Source organism: Natator depressus, chromosome 7 (genome assembly GCF_965152275.1).
Source record: "Natator depressus isolate rNatDep1 chromosome 7, rNatDep2.hap1, whole genome shotgun sequence".
Classification (NCBI taxonomy): Eukaryota; Metazoa; Chordata; order Testudines; family Cheloniidae; genus Natator; species Natator depressus.
In genome coordinates, this window is record NC_134240.1 from 50,306,810 (window position 1) to 50,333,428 (window position 26,619).

The 26,619-nt window shown below is 47.9% G+C and overlaps 2 protein-coding genes across 2 annotated transcripts in view; one reads left to right on the top strand and one right to left on the bottom strand.

Annotated features, from left to right (window-relative positions):
* MST1 (macrophage stimulating 1) overlaps positions 1-26,619 on the bottom strand; it is a 174,622-nt gene that overhangs the window by 140,423 nt on the left and 7,580 nt on the right. The window lies entirely within an intron of this gene.
* The window catches only part of DAG1 (dystroglycan 1), a 116,955-nt gene continuing 106,438 nt past the window's right edge, over positions 16,103-26,619 (top strand). Inside the window, exon 1 of the mRNA XM_074958371.1 lies at positions 16,103-16,219. The gene's annotated coding sequence lies outside the window, so the exon portion shown is untranslated. The remainder of the gene's footprint in view (positions 16,220-26,619) is intronic.

Genomic DNA, 26,619 nt, shown 5'->3' on the forward strand with positions numbered 1-26,619 from the left:
AGTAAACCCAGTTAGAGTTTGGTGGTGGCAGTGGATATTCCAAGGACAAAGGATAAAATTAATTTGTACCTTGGGGAAGTTTTAACCTAAGCTGGTAAAAGTAAGCTTAGGAGGCTTTCATGCAGGTCCCCACATCTGTACCCTAGAGTTCAGAGAGGGGGAGGAACCTTGACAAACCCCCTCTAGCCTTAGTTTCAAAGTTACAACAAAACAGGGATAAACCTCCCTCCAGCAAAGGGAAAATTCACAAGCTGAGAAAACAAAGATAAACTAATACGCCTTGCCTGGCTGTACTTACAATTTCTGTAATATGAGAGACTGGTTCAGAATGACAGGTTTCAGAGTAGCAGCCGTGTTAGTCTGTATCCGCAAAAAGAACAGGAGTACTTGTGGCACCTTAGAGACTAACCAATTTATTAGAGCATAAGCTTTCGTGGTTACAGCTCACTTCATAGGATGCACTGAATGGAACATAGAGTAAGAAGATATAGATATATACACACATACAGAGAAGGTGGAAGTTGCCGTACAAACTGTAAGAGGCTAATTAATTAAGATGAGCTATTATCACCAGGAGAAAAAAATGTTTGTAGTGATAATCAAGATGGCCCATTTAGACAGTTGACAAGAAGGTGTGAGAATACTTAACATAGGGAAATAGATTCAATATGTGTAATGACCCAGCCACTCCCAGTCTCTATTCAAACCCAAGTTAAAGGTATCTAGTTTGCATATTAATTCAAGCTCAGCAATTTCTCGTTGGAGTCTGTTTTCGAAGGTTTTCTGTTGCAGAATTGCCACCCTTAAGTCTTTCACTGAGTGGCCAGAGAGACTGAAGTGTTCTCCTACCGGTTGTTGAATGTTATGATTCCTGATGTCAGATTTGTGTCCATTTATTCTTTTCCATAGAGACTGACTGGTTTGACCAATGTACATGGCAGAGGGGCATTGGCACATGATGGCATATATCACATTGATAGATGTGCAGGTGAACGAGTCCCTGATGGCGTGGCTAATGTGATTAGGTCCTATGATGTAACTTGAATAAATATGTGGACAGAGTTGGCATCGGGCTTTGTTGCAAGGATAGATTCCTGGGTTAGTGTTTTTGTTGTGTGGTTGCTGGAGAATGGTTTGGAAGACATGGATTGATGGCCGGTTCCTCTTAGTCCCAAGAGCGAATGAACACCGAAACAAAGAACCCAAAATAAACCCTCTCCCAATTTGAAAGTATCTTTTGTCCCTATTGGTTCCTTTGGTCAGGTGCCAACCAGGTTATCTGAGCTTCTTAAGCCCTTACAGGTAAGGAGGAATTTTAGGCTACCCTTATGGTTATGACATGCACTGAGCCCCATCTGTGCAAATCACAGAGGGGTCTGGCTGCTCCCCCACATTCATCCAACACTTTGCAGAATTGATGTGGCCCCTCCCATACACTGACCCCACCACCCTATACATCGCAGGGGGTGTTGCCCATGCTCTGCACTGGACCCATCACCCCACACATCAGAGAGTTTGGTCCCTACCCCATACTGACCCTATAACCTCACAGATCGCAGGGTTGTCTGGTCCCTACCTCGCACTGACCCCAACACCACATGCATTACAGCGGGGTCTGGCCCCACCACCGCACTGACCCCATTACCCTGCACATCATAGGAGGGTCTCATCCCTCCCCCACACCGACCCCATCTCTCCACACATCACAGGGGGGGCCTGGCCCCTCCCCTGCACTAACCTCATCACTGCACAAATTGCAGAGGGGTCTGACCCCTCCCTGGCACAAAATCCATCACCCCCCACAAAGGAGAGGGGTCTGGCCCCTCCTACGCACTGACCCCATCGCCACACACATCACAGGGGAGTCTCTGCCCTCCCCTGCAATGACCCCATTGCCCCACATGTCACAAGAGGATCTAGCTCCTCCCCCGCCCTGACCCCATCTCCCCTCACGTCGCTGTGGGGTCTGGCCTCTGCCCCACACTGACCTGATCATTCCACATATTGCAGGCAGTCTGGCCCCACCCCCAGACTGACCCCAATACTCCACACATTGCAGGTATCTGACCCCTCCGGCACACTGACCGCATCACCCCACACATCTCAAGGAGGTCAGGCCCCTCACCAGCACTGACCCCATCTCCCCAGCTGCTGGGGGGGGTCTCTCCCTTCCCCCGCACTGCCCCCATCATCCCACACATCGCAGGGGAATCTGATGCCTCCCTTGCACTGACCTGATCACCGTGCAGATCTCAGGGGGGTCTTTCCCCTCCCCTGCACAGACCCCATAACTGCACACATTGAAGGGCGGTCTGACCCCTCCGCCGCACTGATCCCTTCACTCTATACATCACAGGGAGGTCTGGCCCTCACCCCACCACCCTATACACTGCAGGGGGTGTCGGCCCTGCCCCACACTGGACCCATCACCCTACAGATCGCAGGGTGGTCTGGTCCCAACCTTGCACTGACCTCAACACCACACGTATCGCAGGAGGGTCTGGCCCCTCCCCTGCACTGACCCCATCTCTTCACACATTGCAGGGGGGTCAGGCTCCTGCTCTGCAAAGATCACAATACCCCACACATTGCAGGGGTTTGTTCCCACCCTTGTACTCACCCAATCACTGCACACATCGCAGGGGGGACTGGCCCATCCCCCGCACTTACCCCATCACCCTACACATTGCAGGAATATCTGGCAGCTCCCCTGCACTAACCTCATCACTGCACAAACTGCAGAGGGGTCTGACCCCTCCCCGGCATAGAATCCATTACCCCACACAACGCAGAGTGGTCTGGCCCCTCCTCCGCACTGACCCCATCCCCCCACACATCGCAGGGGGGTCTGTCCCCTCCCCTGCACAGATCCCGTCACCCCACATGTTGCAGGGTGGTTCAGCCCCTCCCCTGCACTTATCCCATTACCCCACACATTGCAGGAGTGTCTGTTCCCACCCTTGCACTCACCGCACATATTGCAGGTGGGTCTGGCCCCTCCCCTGCATTTACCACATCACCCTACACATCCCGGGAAGATCTGGCCCCTCCCCAGCACCGACCCCATCACCCCAAACATGGCAGGGGGGCCTGGCCCCTCCCCCCCCACTAACTTCATCACTGCACAAATTGTAGAGGGGTCAGACCCCTTCCAGGCACAGAATCCATCACTGCACACAATGCAGAGGGGTCTGGCCCTTCCTCTGCTCTGATCCCAATACCCCATAGCTTGCAGGGGGGCCTGGCCCTCCCTCAAGTGACCGCATCACCCGACGCATGGCAGGGGGGTCTGGCCACTCCACCACACTCACCCCATCACCCCACACATCCCGGGAGGGTCTGACCCCTCCCCACACATTGTAGGAAGGATGTGGCCTCTCCCACACACTGACCCTATCACCCCACACATCACAGAGCAGTCTTACACCTCTCCCACACAGACTCCATCGCCCCACACATTGCAGGGGGTCTGGCCCCGCCCTCGCACTGACCCCATGACCCACCACATCACAGGAGGGATGTGATAAATAAAAGGCTACGTAGCTCCCTCTTACGGGCACCCAGCCAGCTAGCAGCGACGAAATCCCTCTTAGTGGTTGTTCTCTAATTGCTCAATCTGTAAAGGGTTAAAAAGGTTTCATTGCTATGCATACACAAAAGGAAATGAGTGGGCACCTGGCCAAAAGAGCCAATGGAAGTCTAGAACTTTTTAAAATTGAAACAAGACTCCCCTTTCATCTGTCTTTTGTTGTTCTCGGGGAGAGGCAGAGAGGAAGCAGTTATGCTGTAAGAAGCTTGTGGATTCCTCTGTGCTAAACCCAGGTGCTTTTGTTTTGCTAGCAACCTTTAAACTGGACCTCAAGAGAGCTATTCTTGATGCTTAAACCTTGCAGTTGGTTTTTTTTTTTTTTTTTTTTAAATCTAGCAAAAACCTAAGTTCCCAGATGTATTTTCTTTTTTATTATTATTAATAGAATTTACAATTTTAAGAACAGAATTGGATTTTTGTGTCTTAAGAGGTCTGTGCACGTTGTTTAATTAGCTGGTGGCAACAGCTGATTTCCCCTTTCTTTCTTTTTCTTTTTCTTTCTCAGCTCTTCCTCAGAGTAGGGATGAAAGGATGTGATGTTACTGACCTAACCTGTGACCTTATAAATCATTGTTGCACCCCGTTACATATTTGCAGCAAATATTGTACAAAGGTTGTTGTGTAAGGTGTTTACGGAAAGGTTATGATTTGCTGATTATGACTGTGCTATCTGTATGTGTATATCATTTTTGTAGTTGAAGTTATGAATATTGACTATGTACTTGTATCTTAATATGTTTTGAGTCTAAGTAGCCTCAGCTAAGCATTTGGTCAGCTTCTTGAGCAGGACTATTTTTTCCTGGGAACGTTCAAACTAACATATAAACAATGGCGTCGGCCTGTAAAGAACTGAGTCATGCATGGACATGTAACTTGCCCATGTGACTCCAAACTTGATCTTTCTCATGGGTGGAAATCCCTTGGTTCTCCTGTGTGAGAGAATATAAAAGGCTGCTGCATCTCCTCCATTTTGTCTTCAATCCTGCTTCATTTTTGCCTCTGTCTTCATGAACAAGGTGAGCTCCTAGACTATTGCATTGGGCAGCACAGTATGGGGAGGAGGTGACCAGCCCCCTGTGGAGAAAGAAGTGGTTCGGGACTATTTAGAAAAGCTGGATGAGCACAAGTCCATGGGGCTGGACGCGCTGCATCCGAGGGTGCTAAAGGAGTTGGCGGATGTGATTGCAGAGCCATTGGCCATTATCTTTGAAAACTCATGGTGACTGGGGGAGGTCCTGGAGGACTGGAAAAAGTCTAATGTAGTGCCCATCTTTAAAAAAGGGAAGGAGGAGGATCCAGGGAACTACAGGCCAGTCAGCCTCACCTCAATCCCTGGAAAAATCATGGAGCAGGTCCTCAAGGAATCAATTTTCAAGCACTTAGAGGAGAGGAAAGTGATCAGGAACAGCATGGATTCACCAAGGGCAAGTCATGCCTGACTAACCTAATTGCCTTCTATGACGAGATAACTGGCTCTGTGGATGAGGGGAAAGCAGTGGACGTGTTATTCCTCTACATTAGCAAAGCTTTTAATATGGTCTCCTACAGTATTCTTGCCAGCAAGTTAAAGAAGTATGGGCTGGATGGATTATAAATTGGATAGAAAGCTGGCTAGATCGTCAGGCTCAAGGGGTAGTGATCAAAGGCTCTATGTCTAGCTGGCAGGCGGTATCAAGCGGAGTGCCCAAGGGTCAGTCTTGGGGCCGGTTTTGTTCAATATCTTCATTAATGATCTGGAGGATGGTGTGGATTGCACCCTCAGCAAGTTTGCAAATGACACTAAACTGGGAGGAGTGGTAGCTACACTGGAGGGTAGGGATAGGATACAGAGGGACCTAGACAAATTAGAGGATTGGGCCAAAAAGAAATGTGATGAGGTTCAACAAGGACAAGTGCAGGGTCCTGCACTTAGGACGGAAAAATCCCATGCACCGCTACAGACTAGGGACCAAGTGGCTAGGCAGCAGTTCTGCAGAAAAGGACCTAGAGGTTACAGTGGACGAGAAGCTGAATATGAGTCAACAGTGTGCCCTTGTTGCCAAGAAGGCTAACAGCATTTTGGGCTGTATAAGTAGGGGCATTGCCAGCAGATCAAGGGACATGATCATTCCCCTCTATTCGGCATTGGTGAGACCTCATCTGGAGTACTGTGTCCAGTTTTGGGCCCCACACTACAAGAAGGATGTGGACAAATTGGAAAGAGTCCAGCGGAGGGCAAGAAAAATGATTAGAGGGCTGGAGCACATGATTTATGAGGAGAGGCTGAGGGAACTGGGATTATTTAGTCTGCAGAAAAGAAGAATGAGGGGGGATTTGATAGCTGTTTTCAACTACCTGAAAGGGGGTTCCAAAGAGGATGGATCTAGACTGTTCTCAGTGGTAGCTGATGACAGAACAAGGAGTAATGGTCTCAAGTTGTGGTGGGGGAGGTCTAGGTTGGATATTAGGAAACACTATTTCACTCGGAGGGTGGTGAAGCACTAGAATGCGTTACCTAGGGAGGTGGTGGAATCTCCTTCCTTTGAGGTTTTTTAAGGTCAGGCTTGACAAAGCCGTGGCTGGGATGATTTAGTTGGGGATTGGTCCTGCTTTGACCAGGGGCTTGGATTAGATGACCTCCTGAGGTCCTTTCCAACCCTGATATTCTATGATTCTTGCCTCTGGAGGGACTTTCCTACAAACTGAAGCTCTGAACAAAGGACTGAATGATCCATCCCAGCTGTGGATGTACTCCAGAGACTTGATTTGTGCCTGCAGCTTATTCCATCACTGCTACAAGCCTGAACCAAGAACTTTGCCATTACGGTATGTAATTGATTGCATTTAACCAATTCTAGCTCTCATCTATATCTTTTCCCTTTTGTAAATAAACCTTTAGATTCTAGATTCTAAAGGATTCAAATCAGGCAACAGTGTGATTTGTGGGTAAGAGCTGATTTATATATTGACCTGGGTCTAGGGCTTGGTCCTTTAGGATTGAGAGAACCCTTTTTCTTGTATTGCGGTATTGGTTTTCATAACCATTCGTCCCCATAATGAGTGGCACTGGTGGTGATACTGGGAAACTGGAGTGTCTAAGGGAATTGCTTGTGCGACTTATGGTTAGCCAGTGGGGTAACACCAGTCTTCTGTGTTTGGTTTGCCTTGGTGTGCAAAGGAACCCCAGCCTTGGGCTGTAACTGCCCTGCTTTAAGCAATTTGTCCTGAACTGATACTCTCAGTTGGGTCCCACCAAAGCCAGCATAGTTACAAAGGGCTTGAGGGTACCCCACAGGACGGAATTCCCAAGTGCACCACCTTGAGTTCTCAAAGGGGTTCTGCACTTGCATGGTGTCAGCATCTACCAATCCAAGGTTAGAGAAAGCTGTAGCCTTGGGAGTTTAATACAAGCCTGGAGTGGCAAGTATTAATTTAGAGTTCCTGCAGGCCCCCACCTTCTGCACTCGAAGTGCCTGAATGGGGAATCAGCCTTGACATGGTGCCAGAGCGGTGAGATCATTTTGAACCAGAGGCACAGACCTCAGGATTTTTTCATTTTTGCATTTTTCCTTTTGGCAGCCTGTGAAGTCTGGGAGTTTTTTTTTTCTTTCGTTTCTTTTCTTTGCTGCCGGTGGGGGAACAGGCAAGCAGAGGGTTCAGTCTGCCAAGTCAAGGAGTCCAACAAGAAGTTGTTGTTTTTCTAGCTTCATGGCAACGAAATAGCGAGGCTAGAGTAGGGCAGCCCTGTGCATGAGGTTGCAGTCGGGGTCCGAAGCCCTAGAGCAAACAGTCTTCCCAAAGCACCACGCCATGGAGAAGACAGACCCAGATCAAGCCCAGACATCCAGCTCCATGACAAAAATGCAGGGAGGGGATGGGAGACCAGGGATTTCCCAGGAGGGAAGGGTCAGCCCTCCCCAACCCGAGATCCCAGTGTCAGGATGGAGGGATACCCTTAACTCAGACCAAGTTCTAACTGTGGAAGACTGGAATTTCTTCCTACAGATGGAGCACGTGGAGGTGAAGCACTTGGAGGCGGGAATGGAGCTGAAGTGCTTAGAGCTGGAAAGGGCTAAGTTGAGTCAGCAAGGTAGCCCTAACAGTCCTCCTCCAGGTACCATTCCCTGTTCCAAGAAATTCCTCACATACAAGGCAGCCGATGATACAGAGGCCTTCTTAGAAAATTTCGAAAGGGCCTGCCTTGGGTACAACATTCCTACAGACCAGTATATGGTGGAGCTGAGGCCACAACTCAGTGGACCCTTAGCAGAGATGGCAGCTGAAATGACTAAAGAACACATGAACGAGTACGAACTTTTTTAAAAAGAAGGCCAGAATTAGGATGGGGTAACACCTGAGCATGCTCGTTGGCGATTAAGAGCCCTAAGGTGGAAACCAGACGTGGCATTTTCCCGACACGCCTACCACATTGTAAAAAAATTGGGATGCCTGGATATCAGGAGCAAATGTTGAGTCTCTGGAAGATCTGTCTCTCCCAATACAAATGGAGCAGTTCTTAGAGAGTGTTTCTGAGGAAATAGAAAGGTACATACTAGATGGGAAGCCCAAAACTGCAATCAAGGTGGGGAAGATGGCAGAGAAAAAGAAAGCTACTGGCAGTTGGTGGGGATAACAGAAGGGGCAACCCAAGATGACACCCCACCATCTGAGTCAGTCCAAGGCCCCATCTTGCAAGGAGGAGCCCTCCACACAGGCAGGGAGACCCCAGGTGCCTTCTTGTCCTACTACTCTACTCTCCAACCACCCACCTTGCTCCAGCACACAGTCAGCTGGGCGATGCTTTAAAGGTAATGAGCTGCGGCATGTGAAGGCCAACAGCCCCAAGAGCACCAGCCGACTGCAACTCATCACCCCGGAGTCCCACTGAGAGCCTTGAGGCCCAAATGCCTCGCAAATACCCCCAGAGCGAAGGGAAAATCTGAGTGTGGGTGGGAGGAAAATTACTGCATGGAGAAGCACTGGAGCACAGGTGTTAGCTATCCACCAATCCCTGGTGGACCTCAAATTCATCAACCCAGAGGCCCAAGTGATAGTGCAACCCTTTAAGGCCAACTCTTTTAACTTGCCTACAGCCAGGTTGCCTGTCCAGTACAACAGCTGGTCAGGAATATGGACTTTTGCAGTCTATGACGATTATCCCATTCCTATGCTGCTGTGAGAAGACTTAGCCAACCATGTGAGGCTAACAAAAAGGGTGGGGATGGTCACCTGGCTAAACAGGCCTCCACACCTAACCCCATTCCTGAGCCTCCTCCAAGAACCCAGTCTGTGTCCCCTGACACCACAGGCCAGAGGTGGTGGAACCAGACCCCAGACCAAAATCTACGGCAGCAGTTGTAGATCCAGTTCCTGGGACCCAGCCAGAACTAGCCCAAGGATCAGAACTGGCAGAGCAGTCAGCACAGAGCCTGTGCTTGCAACCCCACCAGAGTCAGGTGAGCGAGCACCAAAGGGAGCCACAGAGCCTGCACCTGCAGCAGCAGCTAAACTGGCGCAAAAAGCTCAACCAGAGCCTGAAATACAACCAAGTGCACCAGCGAAGAGCAGTTCACAATTAACGGAGACACCCCCATCACCTGCATCGCTTCCAATGGTACCAAGCCCAAGTCCAGAACCCAACGAGGAACTAGTGTTTCCAGCATCAAGGGAGCAGTTCCAGGCAGAGCAGGAAGTGGATGAAAGCCTCAAGGGAGCTTGCATGGTGGCACAAAGTGACCAATCACCTCTCAGCTCTTCCAATAGGTCCGGGTTTGCTGTAGAAGGAGGACTCTTACACAAGGAAACCCTTTCTGGTGGGCACATGGAGGACTGGCATCCTCGGAGACAGTTGGCAGTTCCAAATAAGTATGGGGAAAAGCGCTTGAGCTTAGCCCACTATCACCCTTGTGATCATGCTGGGGTGAACAGGACCAAAGACCGTTTGGGGAAGTCATTCCACTGGGAGGGAATGGGCAAGGATGTTTCTACCTATGTCTGGTCTTGTGAGGTGTGCCAGAGGGTGGGAAAGCCCCAAGACCAGGTCAAGGCCCTTGTCATAAATATAAACGGAAGGGTAAACACCTTTAAATCCCTCCTGGCCAGAGGAAAAACCCTTTCACCTGTAAAGGGTTAAGAAGCTAAGATAACCTCGCTGGCACCTGACCAAAATGACCAATGAGGAGACAAGATACTTTCAAAGCTGGAGAGGGGGGTGGGAAACAAAGGGTTCTTTCAGTCTGTGTGTTGCTTTTGCCGGGACCAGAGCAGGGATGCAGGTCAGAACTCCTGTAAAGGGTTAATAAGCAATCTAGTTAGATATGCGTTAGATTCTGTTTTGTTTAAATGGCTGATAAAATAAGTTGTGCTGAATGGAATGTATATTCCTGTTTTTGTGTCTTTTTGTAACTTAAGGTTTTGCTTAGAGGGATTCTCTATGTTTTGAATCTGATTACCCTGTAAGGTATTTACCATCCTGATTTTACAGAGGTGATTCTTTTACTTTAATTAAAATTCTTTTAAGAACCTGTTTGCTTTTTCATTGTTCTTAAGATCCAAGGGTTTGGGTCTGTGTTCACCTATGCAAATTGGTGAGGATTTTTATCAAGCCTTCCCCAGGAAAGGGGGTGTAGGGCTTGGGGGGATTTTGGGGGGAAAGACATTTCCAAGTGGGCTGTTTCCCTGTTATTTTTGTTAGACGCTTGGTGGTGGCAGCAATAAGGTCCAGGGACAAAAGGTAAAATAGTTTGTACCTTGGGGAAGTTTTAACCTAAGCTGGTAAAAATAAGCTTAGGGGGTTTTTGATGCAGGTCCCCACATCTGTACCCTAGAGTTCAGAGTGGGGAAGGAACCTTGACAGCCCTTCTCCAGCCACTCCCCATAAGTGAGATTCCATTTCAGCATGAAACTGTGCATATTCTGGGCCCTTTCTCTAAGAAGACACCCAGAGGAAAGCTGTACATACTGAACTTCATGGATTTTGCCACCTGATGGCTGGAAGCAGTAGCTATAAGCAACACCAGGGCTAAAAGCATGAGCCAGGCATTGGCAGACATTTTTGCAAGGGTAGCTTGGCCCTCCGACATCCTTATGGATTCGGAAACTAACTTCCTGGCAGGGACCATAAAACGTCTTTGGGAAGCTCATGGGGTGAACCACTTGGTTGCCACCCCTTACCACCATCAAACAAATGGCTTAGTGGAGAAGTTTAATGGGACTTGGGGGCCATGATACGTAAATTTGTGAATGAGCACTCCAATGATTGGGACCTAGTGTTACAGCAGTTGCTCTTTGCCTAGAGGGCCGTACCACATCCCAGTTTGTGGTTTTCACCCTTTGAACTCATTTGTGGCTATGAAGTTTAAGGGGCCTGTGATGGGTTCGGTAACAGAGCCCCCCTTTGGACTGTCACCTGGTGTGCTGAGATTACCTCTGAGCCCATTTTATCTGCCAGTTTGGACCTTCAGAACCCTGCTTTGTCGAGCCAGACACACTAGCCTGCTGCAACACAGACCCAGGGTCTGAACCACGCCCCCAAAGCTGGAGACTTAACTGAAAACAGCTTAAAAAGTGCTCCTGTCTTCAGCACCCAGACACCCAGCTCCCCATGGGATCCAAACCCCAAATAAATCCATTTTACTCTGTATAAAGCTTATACAGGGTAAACTCATAAATTGTCCGCCCTCTATAACACTGATAGTGAGATATGCACAGCTGTTTGCTTCCCCCTGGTATTAATTACTTACTCTGGGTTAATTAATAAGCAGAAGTGATTTTATTAAGTATAAAAAGTAGTATTTAAGTGGTTAGAAGTAATAACAGAACAAAGTAAGTTACCAAGCAAAATAAAACAAAACACGCAAGGCTAACTAATACACTAAGGATCTAGTTACAAATACTAACTTCTCACCCTAGATGTTATCTCAGGTACAATCCTTTTCAGACCAACATTGTAGTTTATGGCCTGGGTCTAGCAATCACTCATACCCCCATAGCTACAATCCTTTGTTCCAGTTTCTTTTAGGCATCTCTTTAGGGTGGAGAGGCCATCTCTTGAGCCATCTTAAAAATGGAGAGGCTTCCAGGGCCTTTTATATTCTCTCTCTTGTGGGAGGAAACCCCTTTGTTCTTCTGTGTAAAATCACAGCAATAAGATGGAGTTTGTAGCGACCTAAGCAAGCCACATATCCATGAATGAATCAGCTTTTTTCAGGCCGACGCCATTGTTTACATGTTAGTTTGAACATTCCCAGGAAAGCTCAGATGTGGATTGGCATCTCCCAAAGTCCATTGTTAGTTAAATACTCCCAATTACTTGACTAGCCCCTTCACAATATGTTGGCCAAACCTCCCTTATGTGTTTCCTACAGCAAACACTTCAAATACAAGGATAGAGCCAATGCTCGTAACTTTAGATATAAAAATGATATGTGCACACAAATAGGATGAATATATTCAGTAGATCATAACCTTTGCAAAGATGTCACATGCCATATCTAGCAAAAAGCACATTCCAGTTATGTCATATTTACACTCACAAGCATATTTCCATAAATATATGGAGTGCAATATCACAGGGTTATTACAGTTCATTAAAGCAGCAGTGGGAGAGGGTTACATCTTCTCCAGGAACTAACATTTTGGACTTTGTAACCAACCTGCAAAACACCCTCAAAGACTCTCTAGCTCTTGCTTGAGAAAATCTACACGATGCTCAACAAGAGCAAAAGACCTGGTATGATAAACATGCCAGAGAGCTTTCCTTCAGGGTAGGTGACCAAGTCATGGTCCTAAAAGTGCTCCAGGCCAATAAGATGAAAGTGTCATGGGAGGGGCCATTTATGGTCCAAGAGAGCTTGGAAGCTGTTAATTACCTCATAGTGTTCCCAGACCCTACCCTAAAACCTAAAGTATACGATGTTAATTCTCTAAAGCCCTTTTATTCCTGAGAAAGCAAGGTTCTCCAGTTTACAGCCCAGGAGAGAGACAACGCTGAGTGGTCTGAAGGAGTCTACTGTGAAGGAAAAAGCAACGGTGGCATAGAAGAGGTGAGCCTTTCCATCACCCTTGGGCGTAAGCAGTGACAGCAAATCCAGGAGCTGTGCACTAGCTTCAGGCCCATGTTTTCAGCCACCCCAGGAAGGACAGAACGGGTGTACCACTCCATTGACACAGGTAATGCTCGCCCATTTAGAGCCCAACCCTAACGGATGGCTCCTCAAGCCAAAACCAGAATAGAAATGGAGATTACGGACATATTCCAGATGGGTGTAATCCATCCCTCTGAGAGTGCATGGGTCTCTCCAGTGGCTCTGGTTCCCAAACCAGATGGAGAAATCTGCTTTTGTGTGGACTATCATAAGATAAATGCCGTAACTAGCCCAGAAAACTACCCAATGCCATGCACAGATGAGATATTGGAGAAACTGGGATGTGCCCAGTTCATCTCCAACTTAGACTTAACTAAGGGCTACTGGCAAGTGCCGCTAGATAACCCAGTTGAGGAAAGGTCAGCCTTCATCACCCACATGGGGCTGTATGAATTTAATGGGTTCCTTTTTGGACTGTGACATGCACCTATCACCTTCCAGAGACTGGTATATAACTTTCTGGCTGGATTTGGGGAATTTGCTGTCACCTACCTCAATGATGTGGCCATATTCTCAGATTCATGGGCAGAACACCTGGAAAACCTCCAAGCTGTCTTCCAGTGCATAAGGGAGGCAGGCATAAGTGTTAAGGCCAAAAAGTGTCTAACAGGCCTAAACAGGGTAACATACCTTGGACACCAGGTGGATCAAAGAACTATCAACCCCCTATAGGCTAAGGTAAATACTATCCAAAATTGGCCTGTCCCTAAGTCAAAAAAGCAGGTCCATTCCTTCTTGGCCTTGGCTGGGTATTACCGACAATTTGTAACACACTACAGCCAAATTGCCACCCCACTGACAGACCTGACCAGGAAAAAGCAGCCAAATGCAGTTCAGTGGACTGAGAAGTTATGCCTTTAACCAGCTTAAGGCGTCCTTTAGGTCTGACCCTGTACTGAGGGCCCCGGACTCCAACCAACCTTTTGTCATAACTACAGATGAGTCTGAGCGTGGTGTAGGAGCAGATTTAATGCAGAAAGGACCAGATCAACAATTCCATCCTGTCGTGTTTCTCAGCAAAAAAATTTCTGAGAGGGAAAGCCACTGGTCAGTCTCAGAAAAAGAATGTTATGCCATTGTGTACGCTCTGGAAAAGCTACGTCCATACATTTGGGGATGGCAGTTCCACCTGCGGACTGAGCATGCTGCACTGAAGTGGCTTCGCACAGTCAAAGAGTGTAACAAAAACATTCTTTTTAGCTCTCCAAGGCTTTGATATTGAAATACAACACATTTCAGGAGCCTCTAACAAAGTGGCTGATGCACTCTCCCGGGAAGGTTTCCCAGAATCAGCAGGGTAAAAATGTCCCTATATTCTAAGTCAATGTAGTCCCTGAAATGTAAAAAGTACTGTTTAGTTCTTCATGTAATTATTAGTAAAATTAGAGGTGCATGAATCTTATTAACTCTGTTTCCTAAACCTCCGGGACCTAACCAGGCTGGCCAGCACTGTCTGTGATTTGGGGGGCATGTGATAAATAAAGTGTGTGTGGGGTGGGTAGCTCTCTTTGATGGACACCCAGCCAGCCAGTTAGCTGTAAAATCCCTCTTGGTTAGCTTTTCTTTACTTGCTTTACCTGTAAAGGATTAAGAAGTCCCTCAGGTAAAGAAAAGGGGAAAAAAATGGACACCTGACCAAAAGAGCCAATGGGAAGTCTAGAACTTTTTAAAATGGGGAAAGAAACTTTGCCTTTGTCTGTTGTTCTCTGGGCTGGAGGGACAGAGCAGTCATGCTATAAGCAGCTTTAAGCCAGGTATGATCATAAATAATCAGATCATACCTAGAACTACTTATCTGAACTCCAAATGTGTAAGTAGATCAGAATGTTTAGCTAGATGTGATCAGGTTTATTTCTGTTTATTTTTTAAGGCTTGTGGATCTTCTCTGTGCTAACTCCTGATGCTTTTGTTTGCTTGTAACCTTTAAGCTGAACCCCCAAGAAAGCTGTTTTGGATGCTTAATTTTTGTAATTGTTTCTTTTAAGATCTAGGGGTGAAAGGGCTTGAAGGTACCCCACAGGGAGGAATTCCCAAGTGCTCCTTCCTGGGCTCAAAGGGGTTTTTTTTGCATTTGGGTGGTGGCAGGGTTTACAAAGCCAAGGTCAGAGAAAAGCTGTAACCTTGGAAGTTTAATACAAACCTGGACTGGTACATACACATTTTTAAAATCCTTGTAGGCCCCTACCTTCTGCACTCGGAGTGACGGAGTGGAGATTCAGCCTTAACACCTGCAGTGAGCCCATCACCCCACACATTGTGGGGGGCAGTCTAGCCCTTTCCCCAAACTGACCCTATCACCCCACACAGTGCAGGGGGTCTGGCCTCCACTGCACTGACCTCATCACCCCACACATCAGAAGGTAGTCTGACCCCTCTGCCACACTGTCCTCATCACCCCACACATCGCAAGGGTATCTGGCCCCTCCCATGTATGGTCCCCATCTCCCCAGACATCACAGCTGGGTCTGGCCCCTCCCCTGCAATGACCCAATCACCCCACACATTGCAGGGGAGTCTAGCCCTCCCCTGTAATGATCCTGTCACCCCACACATTGTGTGGGTTCTGGCCCCTCCCCAACAATGACCCCCTCCACCCCACACATTGCAAGGGGGTCTGGCCACTCCCCCAAACTGCCCCCATTACTGTAAACATCCCGGGGAGGGTCTAGCCCTCCCCCTCAATGACCCTATCACCCCACGGATCGTGGGGGAGTCTGGGCACTCCCCCAAACTGACTTGCTCACCCTATAACTCTTGGGGACATCTGGCCTCTCCCCTGCACTGACCCCATCACCCCGCACATGGCAGGGGGGTCTGGCCCCTCCCCCCGCACTGAACCCATCTCCCCACACATCGCAGGGGGGTCTGGCCCCTCCCTGGTGTTGTTCCCATCTCCCCACACATCACAGTGGGGTCTTGTCCCCTCCCCACACTGACCTCATCACCGTACACTTTGCGGGGGGATCTAGCCCCTCCCCCATAATGACCCCTTCACGCCACACATCATAGGGGGGTCTCGCCTATCCACTGAACTGGCCCCATCACCCCACATATCGCAGATGAAGGGGTCAGCGTGCTCAGTGGCTTTTCCGTCTGGGGGTAGTGCGGGGGGATGGGTTTGGTGTGTTCCGAGGGGCAGGCGGGCCTCGGAACGGCGGAGTTAGGGAGCCGCTGGTGGGCGTCTCCCCCCGCTCGGGTAGAGCGATGGGTGGGGCCAGGGGCGGGTTCCCGCGCGTTGGGCGGGGCCGCGGGCGTATCCTCGTCGGTGGGGCTGGGCGGTTGGGCGCCGGGCTGGCAGACGCGACTGGGTTGCGCCGCGCTGTGATTGGATGTGGCGCGCTAGTGCCGCCGGTTGCTAGGTTCCGTGCGCCGCCCCTCCCCTAGGTACGTGCCCGCGCGGGGTCGCGCTCGCTCGGTGCTCGGTTGCTGCCGGTGGTGGCCGGTCCCCGGGAGGGAGCGGCCTTTTCCGGGTCTGGCCGGGGCTGTCTCAGCGGCCGCCGCTCTGGTGAGGGCTCTGCGCGGGCCGGGCCTAGGGTGAGGAGGTAGCTCCGGAATTTGTGGCGGGGCCCGCGGCTGCTGTGCGGGGCCGGGCCCGATGGGGTCAGGGGGTGGCTGGGGCTGTGCTCGCCCTGTCCCGTGGGGTGTGGCCGGGGTCCGTGGGGAGCTGGCTGGGGCTGTGCTCGTCCCGGGGGTGGGGGTAGCTCTTTCCCATTTCGGCTCTGGGCGGGAGTTGGGCCCTGTGCGCGCCTAGGGGATAGTGCTCTCTGCCTCCTTCGGCAGTGGCGTGTTGTCGTTAGTGCTGTGCCTTGTAGCGGGGGGATTAGCAGTGCTGCGAGGGCAGTCACCTGAACGGGAGGGCTCAGGATTGAGGAGGGGGGGGTCCTATCCCTCTTCCCTGGCCACTAGCAGATATTCCTGCACATCCTGTCTTGCCTAAGGCAGGATTAGGGTCTTAAGTGTCTCCTACATTCCCATCCCCTCCCATTTTATGCCCTTGTGTCTTAGGGTGCAGCCCACCTTGAGTTACCCTGCACATGCCCTCTTTTAGAGTCCAGGCATAAAACTCACCCCTTTCTACTTAGCTTGAAGTGCCTCGGGCTGCATTTGGCTTGAGGGACTGGGCTCTGAGGTCACCTCTGTATTTGGATACCCAGGCGATGGGCGTGGTAGACATACTTGGTGGTCTTATTTGGTAATGAGCTGGAAATCCCATCTTCCAGCTCTTGTGACAAATTGTGACAAAAGTTATCATGCTCTTGTGTGCAGTAGTTACCCCCTTGTCCTTCTAGTTGTGTGTTATAGTTAGGATTGGAAGGATTAGTTTTTTATTGGTATATGTCTGCAAACATCGATTTCACCATGCATGCCAAAATATTTTCCTCAATAATAGGTGAAATTTGCATATCGGCAAAACAAGAAAAATGCTGCCTGAGAACTTATTAAAGTTTGATTTATGGATATTTGCTTTGTGTTTTGACATGTGACGTTAACAATTTGTGTTTTAACTGTTATAAAACTTTTAACTTTTTGAATCTCAGCATCTCTTGTCATTAAACAATTATTGTCTATCCTGCCATAATTTCCTGAAACTGTTAAAATTTAAATGAATAAAAATTGAAGAAAATCTTAAAAATAAACCTATTAATTATCAAAATTATAAAAAATAAGAATTTAATTTTGCCAAGGCTGATTGTAGCGTGGCGGAGCCCTACAGTCTGTGCACAGTCTGTCATGCTTGCTGTTCTCTGGTTCGGTTGTGAATGTGGCAAGGTTTCTCTTCCCATCATGTTTGTAGAATCATATTGTCCTGTTCACACTAACAAATGCTGTTAGAATCTGTCTGCTCCTGATTATGGTAGAGCTGTGCTAGTGCAACGAGGCGAGTAGGGGTGGTTGGCTCCTAACCTAGCAGTTTTCTCAAGGGTTGACATCTTCATTTCTGTCTGGAGACACCTTGTCCAATGCCATGTTCTGGTTAGTGGTGTTACACTTGTGCACCAGTGCCCACTGGTGCCTAGCTGAGAGCTACTGAGAGGAGAATCTTCCCACCCCTACTCTCTCCCTTGTTACAAGGCTTCTCTTAATGTTTATAAACTGAGGGAGGGAGGAAGTGCTGGCCCCTCCAGTCCCAAAGTAGCTCTTGTCCTCTTCTTGGTTATTCTTCATGGAAGATTTTGTTGCATGAACCTGTCCAAAATTGGTTTGTAAGAAATTTTTTACTTGTCAGTTGCTGAGCCACAGATTGTATTAATAATAAGTCAGTGTAGGGCAGGGGTCTCAAAGTCCCGGCCAGTGGGCCATCTGCAGCCCAAGAACCTCCCCAATGTGACCGGCCGGGCTCCAGCAGTTTTGGGGCTGGGTCTCTCTCTTGGCCCCACCTGCTGCCCGAGGGTGCTCCCCCGCGTCCCCTGGGCAATTTAAAATGGCTCGGGGCCCTGCTCACCACCGGCAGCGCAGTGGAGCTGAGCAGCTTTCTGTGCGCTCCCTCCACGTGGCTGCCAGCCCCTCCCTGTGGCCCTGGGACAGGGCGGGGCTGTGCCTCCATGCGCTGCCCCCACCCCGAGCACCCCTGCGGCCAATGGGAAGCTGTGCAGGCGGTGCCTGGGGGCAGCAGTGTGTGGAGACCCTCCGGCCTGCCCTGCCTTGGAGCCCCAGGTAAGCACTGCACCCCCACCCCTTCCTCACATACCCCCTCCCCACCCCCCAAACTCCCTCCCAGAGCCTGCAACCCCACCCCCTCCTCCTGCACCCACACCCCATCCCCCAGCCCAGAGGCAGCACCCAAACTCCCTCCCAGAGCCTGCACCCCAATCCCCTACCCCAGACCTCCTCCTCCCCCCACCCAAACTCCCTCTCAGAGCCTTAGGCAGATGGGGGCAGAGTTGGAGGGTGTGGGTTTTGGGCGGCATGAGTGACATTATTGGCCCACTGGGAGGATTTGAGGACTGGCCCTGGCCCCTAGTGTAAACTGAGTTTGAGACCCCTGCTGTAGGGTGTGCGGTGGCAGCAAGAGATGTTCTTGGGGACTTGAAAGCATTTGTCTTTCAGACCTATGTCTTACAGTACAACTGAGGCCAGCACCAATAGACATCCTTTCATGGCTTATTGCTCTTCTAACCATTCTAATGGATGACCTGGCTTTCGCTGTGGAGATGTACAGATGAAGGTGCTAAAGTGTGTGTGCCTTTTGAATGCAGGGTTTGGTAGTGGCAGAGAGTTTCTTCCTTTTGATATAATTGGATACAGCTTCTTTAATTTTATTAAAGACCTAACTTACACATGTACCTGTGCCTTCCATTGCATCTTTTACCTCTTGTGACTAGTCTTTTCTTGGACTTCTGCATAGTGGTTGTACCCCTGGGGGTCTGTTGGGAGAACTGAGGCTGCGTTCTTGACCTTCGTCTCCTGAGTTTGGTGCAGTACTGTAGGGACTTCGTGTGGGAGTGGAGCTGTTCCATTGAATGGTGCTATGGCATGTATGAGTCTCCCCTTCTGTCAAACTTCTAGGGTTCATTGACTTGAAAATATCACTGGAGGTGAACTTCTGCCTCTGCCGCCTTGGTTTCCTCAAGCTCCTTTGATCGACTTGCACTGCCCATACTGCTCTAGTGGAGTCCCAGTTCCAAAATACTTGCTGGCCTTATACAAACTTCCCATTATAACTAGTGAGCATATTGAGCACATATCCAGTATATTTTTCAGTGTGTGGTTTCTTACTCCTAGCTACTTTGACAAGCATATTGATCTCAAGCCTTGATCCGGCCCTTAATATGGAAGGTAATTGGGAGTGTCTCTATGTTCCCTTATAACACAGGCAGATTTTCCAAGATATGTGGTGGCAATGTGTATCTATGTATCTGAATTCTGAAGATATTTCCTGTTTAGATTCTTGGAGTGACAGGCGCCGACTTTTGGTTATCCCTGGGGGTGCTCCATCCCTGCTCTGCCCCTTCCACAAAAGTCCCGCGCTCACTCCGCCTCTCCCGTCCCTGCTCCACCCCCTCCTTGAGGCCCCAGCCTGCCTACTGCTTTCCACCCTTCCCCAAACCCCTCCCCGAGCCACTAATCAGCTACTCCAAGAAAGAATCTGATCTGGATCATTTTGGGGTGAATCCTAATACTAGTGATTTCTAGAAAGTAAATAAAGTGCAAGTTTCATGATGTTTTGTTCTTAAGTGGACCATGAGGTGGGGATTTAGTCACTGAATCTGTAGAGTATTCCAGTTGGCATGTTCATTGCAGGTGATGGCATCACAGATCATGTTCTCCAAGAAAACCTTCAGTACTCCACAAGGGTCTCCTCGTAGATCAGTCCAGAGATATGTTTATGGCCTTGCAGCGAGCTGAATAGCTAGCTTTGTTAGCCTAGCACCTTCTGATGGTGCTTAGTGCCACCCTTCCTGAATCACTTTTGCCAGGTCCAGACATCCTAGTCCTACTTGCAGACTGTATGTGCTTCTGGATTCTTTGCCTCAAACTTTAAAATGCACTTCCATGCTGAAAATGACTCAACAGAAGTTATTGTTCTGTGTTTGAGGTAAAAAGGATTCACTGAACAAGAAAAGGTTTTTGTTTTTTTCCCCAACCCTGCCAAGTGCCAACCCTGCAAACTCTTTCCCGCCCCCCTCAGCCCCAGGCTCTGAGAATTAAGCCAGGTTCTTTCCATGTTGTGCATGGCCAGTAATCAAGGCTCTGCAGGCTGTATTAGACACTTTGTCTTCATTGGGTTGGCACAGATGTAACTGATTGGATCTTAGGCCTGGGATACACTGTGGGGGGGTTCGAACTAAGATACTTTGTCTTCAGCTACGCTATTCGCGTAGCTGAAGTCAAAGTATCTTCGTTCGACTTACCTGGCCATCCTCAACGGCGGCGAGTCGACCGTGGCCACTCCCCCGTCGACTCTGCTTACTCCTCCTGCCGAGGTGGAGTACAGGCATCGATTCGGGGATCGATTTATCTAGACGAGACGCGATAAATCAATCCCCAATAGATCAATCACTACCTGCCGATCCGGTGGGTAGTGAAGACGTACCCTTAGTAAACAATTCTGTTGCACAAGAAGGAGTAGATTCCAGTGCTCTCCTTAGGTGTGCTGGCTCATCAGGAGTAAAGGGCAATAAAGCTAATCCCTAGCCAGCAAAGTCTAAATCTGTAGCCCCTAAAGCTAAGCTCTAGTCCCTTCAAATCAGCAGACCTGACTCTGGTGGTGTACGTGCATGGGGCAGTTGTAGAGCAGGGAGGTGCTATTTCTTTGTAGTTGCTTTTCAGAATAGCATTGCTCTTTAGGAATTGGCTGAAGGCAGATAGCAGAATTCTTTGCAAATGGTTATGATTACCCTGAGCTTTGCTGCCAATGGCCTCTTGCTGGTGGTCCAGGGAGGAAGAATGTAGAGGAAGCCTGTGTTGCTACTGGGAAGAGGTGTGTTGTCTGGACAGTAGTGTGCTCCCTAGATGCTGGCTGAACAGTGTCCTTGGCTTGTAGCCCTGAGAACTGGTGTTGACAGACATTTCCTCTCCTTAAAGCATGACAAAACCCCCTTTTCTATGGTAAATACCAAGCACTTACGTAGTTCACCTCAACCCTTCCTGGCAGGAGGTCCTGCTTCTCAGTTGCCCCCTGTGTAATATGGCCTCCAGTGCCTCTTGCCTCAGGCATGCTGTTGCTGCTCTTGTTTATATTTTTAGTTTATATATTGTGCTGTTTTTAAAAAGTTTTAGTTTGATGAATTCCGTCCCACCTCCAGGGACCTCAGTTTAATAGTCTCTAATTTCCTGGAAAAAGAAAAGGAGTACTTGTGGCACCTTAGAGACTAACAAATTTATTTGAGCATAAGCTTTCGTGAGCTACAGCTCGCTTCATCGGATGCATCCTTTTCTTTTTGCGAATACAGACTAACACGGCTGCTACTCTGAAATCTGTCATTATAATTGACTGTAGGCTTCTTTGCAAAGTGTCTTCTGCTGCTTTTACTCCAAGCATCCTAAACCACTTATTCATTCTTTCTGATACTTGTCATTGCTCTCTCCTATCCTAAATATAGGGTAGTGTGCCAGTCCAAAAAAGAAAAAAAAGACTGATAGTAAGATGAAGTGTTTGGAACTCCACTACTTAGAGAGATAATCAGCAAGGCCTAACTTACTGGTTTTTGAATCTTACTTTCTCCTTGGTGCAGGAATTTGCCCTTAGATTCCTGTGAGTGTCTGAACTACTCTTGCATTAGAAGAAAAATTTTTAGTGGGAGCATGTCAGTTTGAAAAATGCACATCTCTCCAATAATCAGTATATAAATATTTGTAATAAATTCTTGGTAACAGCACTGGACTCACTCTTGAGCTGGAAAAACATGTGCCAGTGGGCTGATACATCAGCATTTCTGCTCTACATTTTATGGTATAGATTTTGTATGGAATTTTTGAAATGTTAGCACTTATTTGGCCCAAGAAATGGCCTGTTTTCATTGCAGATTAAACCCATTACTAGTTGTCCTACCGTGGAGAACAAATGATCCCTGTCCTCTTTATAACAGCCTTAACGCACACCTCTACCCCAATATAATGCGGTCCGATATAACGCAAATTCAGCTATAACGCTGTAAAGCGGCACTCCAGGGAGCGGGGCTGCTTTACCTCATTATATCCGAATTCATGTTACCACAAGCGGTTCCTCCGCGCCCTGCCCCAGCTCACCTCCACCTCCTCCCCTGAGCGTGCCACCACTGCTGCTCCGCTTCTCGCACCGCCCCCTTCCAGGCTTCCCGTGCCAAACAGCTGATTGGCACGGCAAGCCTGGAAGGGGGTGGGGGGAGAAGCGGAGCGGCGGTGGTGCACTCAGCGGAGGAGACGGAGGTGAGCTGGGGCAGGGAGCGGTTCCTCTCACTACCCCGATATAACGTGGTCTCACCTATAAGACAGTAAGATTTTTTTGGTTCCCGAGGACCGCGTTATATCGGGGTAGAGGTATATTTGAAGACTTATCAGGTCCCCTTCGGTCACCTTTTCTTAAGACTAAACATGCCCAGTGTTTTAAACCTTTCCTCATAGGTCAAGTTTTTAAACCTTTTATCTTTTTTTTTTTTTTTTTTTTGCTCTCCTCTGGATTCTCTGCAGTTTGTCCACATCTTCCTAAAGTGTGGCATCCAGAATTGGACACAGTATTCCAGCTGAGGCCTCACCACTGCCAAGTAGAGTGGGACAGTTACCTCCAGCATCTTACATGATACTGCTGTTAATACACCCAAGAATATCATCTTTTTTTGCAACATCATCATATTGTTGACCCATTTAATTTGTGACCTCCTGTAACTACGAGATCCATTTCAGTAGTGCTACCACCTAGCCAGTTATTCCCCATTTTGTAGTTGAGCATTTGATTTTTCCTTCCTATGTGTAGAATTTTGCACTTGTCTTTATTTAGTTTCATCTTGTTGATTTCAGACCAATTCTCTGATTTGTCAAGGTCATTTTGATTTCTAATGCTGTCCTCCTCCAAAGCGCTTACAACCCTTCCCAATTTAGTATAATGCATAAATTTTATGAACATTATCCAAGGTATTAGTGAAAATATTGAACATTACTGGATCCAGGACTAACCCCTACAGGACCCCACTAGGGACATCCTCCCAGTCTGACAGCAAACCATTGATAACTACTATTTGACTATGGTCCTTCAGCCACTTTGCGCACCCACCTTGTAGTAAGTTCATCTAGAGCACATTTCCTTAGTTTGCTTATGAGAATGTCATATGGCACGGTCAAAAGCCTTACTAAAATCAAGATGCATCATATCTACTGCTTCCCCTCCTGTATGGTAGGCCAGAAACCTTTCAAAGAAGGAAATTGGGTTGGTTTGGCATTATTTGTTCTTGATAAATCCATGCTGGCTATTCTTTAGAACCCTGTTATCCTCTGGGTGCTTACAAATTGATGGTTTAATAATTTGTTCCAGTATCTTTCCAAATACCGAAGTTAGGCTGACTGGTTTATAGTTCCCCTTTTTAATGACAGGTACTATGTTTTCCCTTCTTCAGTCCTCTGAGACATCACCTGTCGTCCATGAGTTCTTGAAGATAATTTGTAACAATTCCAATATTGCTTCAGCTAGTTCCTAAAGCACCCTAGAATGAATTCAATCAGGCCCTGATGACTTGAATACAGCTAACTTATCTAAATGTTCTTTAACCTGTTGTTTTGGGTTGGCTTCATTCCCTCTTGTTGCTATTAGTTGTGTTAAGTATCAGGTCACCATTAACCTTTTTATTGAAGACTGAAGCAAGATAAGCATTGAACACCTCAGCCTTCTTGATGTCCTCAGTTATTTGCTGTCCTTCCCTGCTAAGCAGAGGACCTACGCTTTCCTTCATCTTTCTCTTGCTCCTGATGTGTTTAAAGAACCTCTTATTGCCCTTTACGTTCCTTTCTAGGTGCATCCGATGAAGTGAGCTGTAGCCCACAAAAGCTTATGCTCAAATAAATTTGTTAGTCTCTAAGGTCCACAAGTACTCCTTTTCTTTTTGCGAATACAGACTAACACGGTTGCTACTCTGAAACTTATTTTGTGCCTTTGCTTTTCTGATTTTGTCCCTACATGCTAGTACTATTCTTTTGTACTCATCCGTAGATTTTATCCAGGTTTCCACTTTTTCTAGGATTCCTTTTTCATTTTCAGGTCATTAAAGAGTTCCTGATGGAGCCCTATTGCCCTCTATCCTTCCTTTGCATTAGGATAGTTTGATGTTCTGCCTTTAACAATGTCTCTTTGAGAAACCGCCAGCTCCCCTGAACAACTTTATCCCTTAGATTTTCTTCCAATGGGACTTTACTTACCAGTTCTCTGGGTTTGTAAATCTGCTTTTTTTGAAGTACATTTTCCTTATTCTACAACTTTCACTTCTTTAGAATCATGAAAGATCTATCATTCATGATTACTTCATCCAAATTATCTTACACCTTCAGAATCACAACCCATTCCTCCCGAATCACATCTAAAATGGCTGTACCCCTGGTTATTTCCCCCATTTTCTGATACAAAAAGTTGTTCCCAGTACGTTAAGAACTTATTGGAAGCTTTGTGTTTTGCCATATTACTTTTTCAACAGATGTCTGGCTAGTGAGTCCCCCATTACTACCAGGGCTTGTGTTTTGGTTATTTGTGTTGTTCTGGAAATGCCTCATCCACCTCCCCTTCCTGATTTGGTTGTTTATAGTAGACCTATCATGACATCATCTCTGTTCTCTCCCCCCCCCCCCCCAATATATATCTTTACCCAGGGACTGTCAACTCTCCGCCTCTCATCTCCTTCTGGACCTCAGAACAAGTGTGTATATATACTTGATACAGTGTAATACCCCCTCCCTTTTTACCCTGCTTGTCCTTAATGAACAAGTTACGCTTCTCTATACCAATATTCCAGTGATGAGATTTATCCCACCAAGTCTGTGTTGCCAGTTGAGTTGTAATTTAGCTTATGTACTTATATTTTCTGTTTTTATGTACAGACAGCTAATATGCTGAGCAGACAGCCCCACTGATTTCCTTCTTGTTGCTACCATGACCTGATTGTAATATTCCATGTGTCTCCCCCTCTCCCCAACATGTAAGCCCCCTGTTAAAGTTGTGTTTTTGTGCTTACCTGTGGGCTTCTGTCACATGCCCCCTTTGAACCTAGTTTAAAGCTCTCCTAACTAGGTTGGTGAGTTGGTGTGCAAAGATGCTCTTTTCTTTCTTAGTCAGGTGGACCCTGTGATATTGCACTCTACATGCTTTATAAAAATATGCTTGGAATGTGAATATAATGTAACTGGGATACGATTTATGCAAAAGGTCTCTTGTAAGGGTCAGGTGGGGTATGGGGGGGCAGAGGGCTCTCTGCCCGCTGCCAGCGCCTGCAAGCCCCGCCCCCGCAGCTCTGATTGGGCAGGAGGGAGCCGGTGCAGCATGCAGAGACCCCTCTTTGTCTAGGGGCTGCCCACACTGCTGGCTCCTGCCGGTGGGCGGGCGCGTGTATGCCGCCGGGAGCTGCCCCAGGAAGCCCCGCCATGCCAGCCCCGGGACTTCGGCGGTGATGGTGAGCAGTCCGTCCCCCATATTGGGACAAAGGGTGTCCCGATCAATGTGCGGTCAGGACGCAGGACAAATGGGTTAAAATTGGGACTGTCCCGATGATAATGGGAGATCTGGTCACCCTAGCCATTAATGGTGGCTTGGAATCTTGATGGCTCCCATTAACTAGGACAATTGGTTGTGAATGGCTGTTTACTCGCAAACCTTCCTGGATATGTGCGGGCCAACCCTGAAAGAATGGAGAATGAGGTCTTACAGTGACATGTGATCATGTCCATCTTAAACCTGGAATCCATCTTAAACCTGGTGCTTTTCCATTTAGAAGAAAGGGCGGGGACCCAGAGAGACACAAGATTCCTGCCTTATACCAAAGATATAAAAGGGGGTGGAACAGAACAAAGGGGGTCCCAGTCATATGAAATCCCCTGCTTTTCACCTAAGATGTTTGCTGGAATGAACAAGAACTGTACCAGGGGAAAGGATTGGGCCCAGACTAAGAAGGAGTCTAGTCTGTGAAAGAAGGTTATTGGAACATCTGAGGGTGAGATTTACCTATATTCAGTTTCTGCATGTATTAGGCTTAGACTTGTGTGTTTTTGTTTTATTTTGCTTGGTAACTTACTTTGTTCTGTCTGTTGTTACTTGAAACCACTTAAATCCTACCTTTTATACTTAATAAAATCACTTTTGTTTATTAGTAAACCCAGAGTAAGTGATTAATACCTGGGGGAGCAAACATCTGTGCATATCTCTGCGTTATAGAGGGCGGTCAATTTATGAGTTTACCCTGCATAAGTCTTATACTGAGTAAAACGGATTTATTTGGGGTTCGTATCCCATTG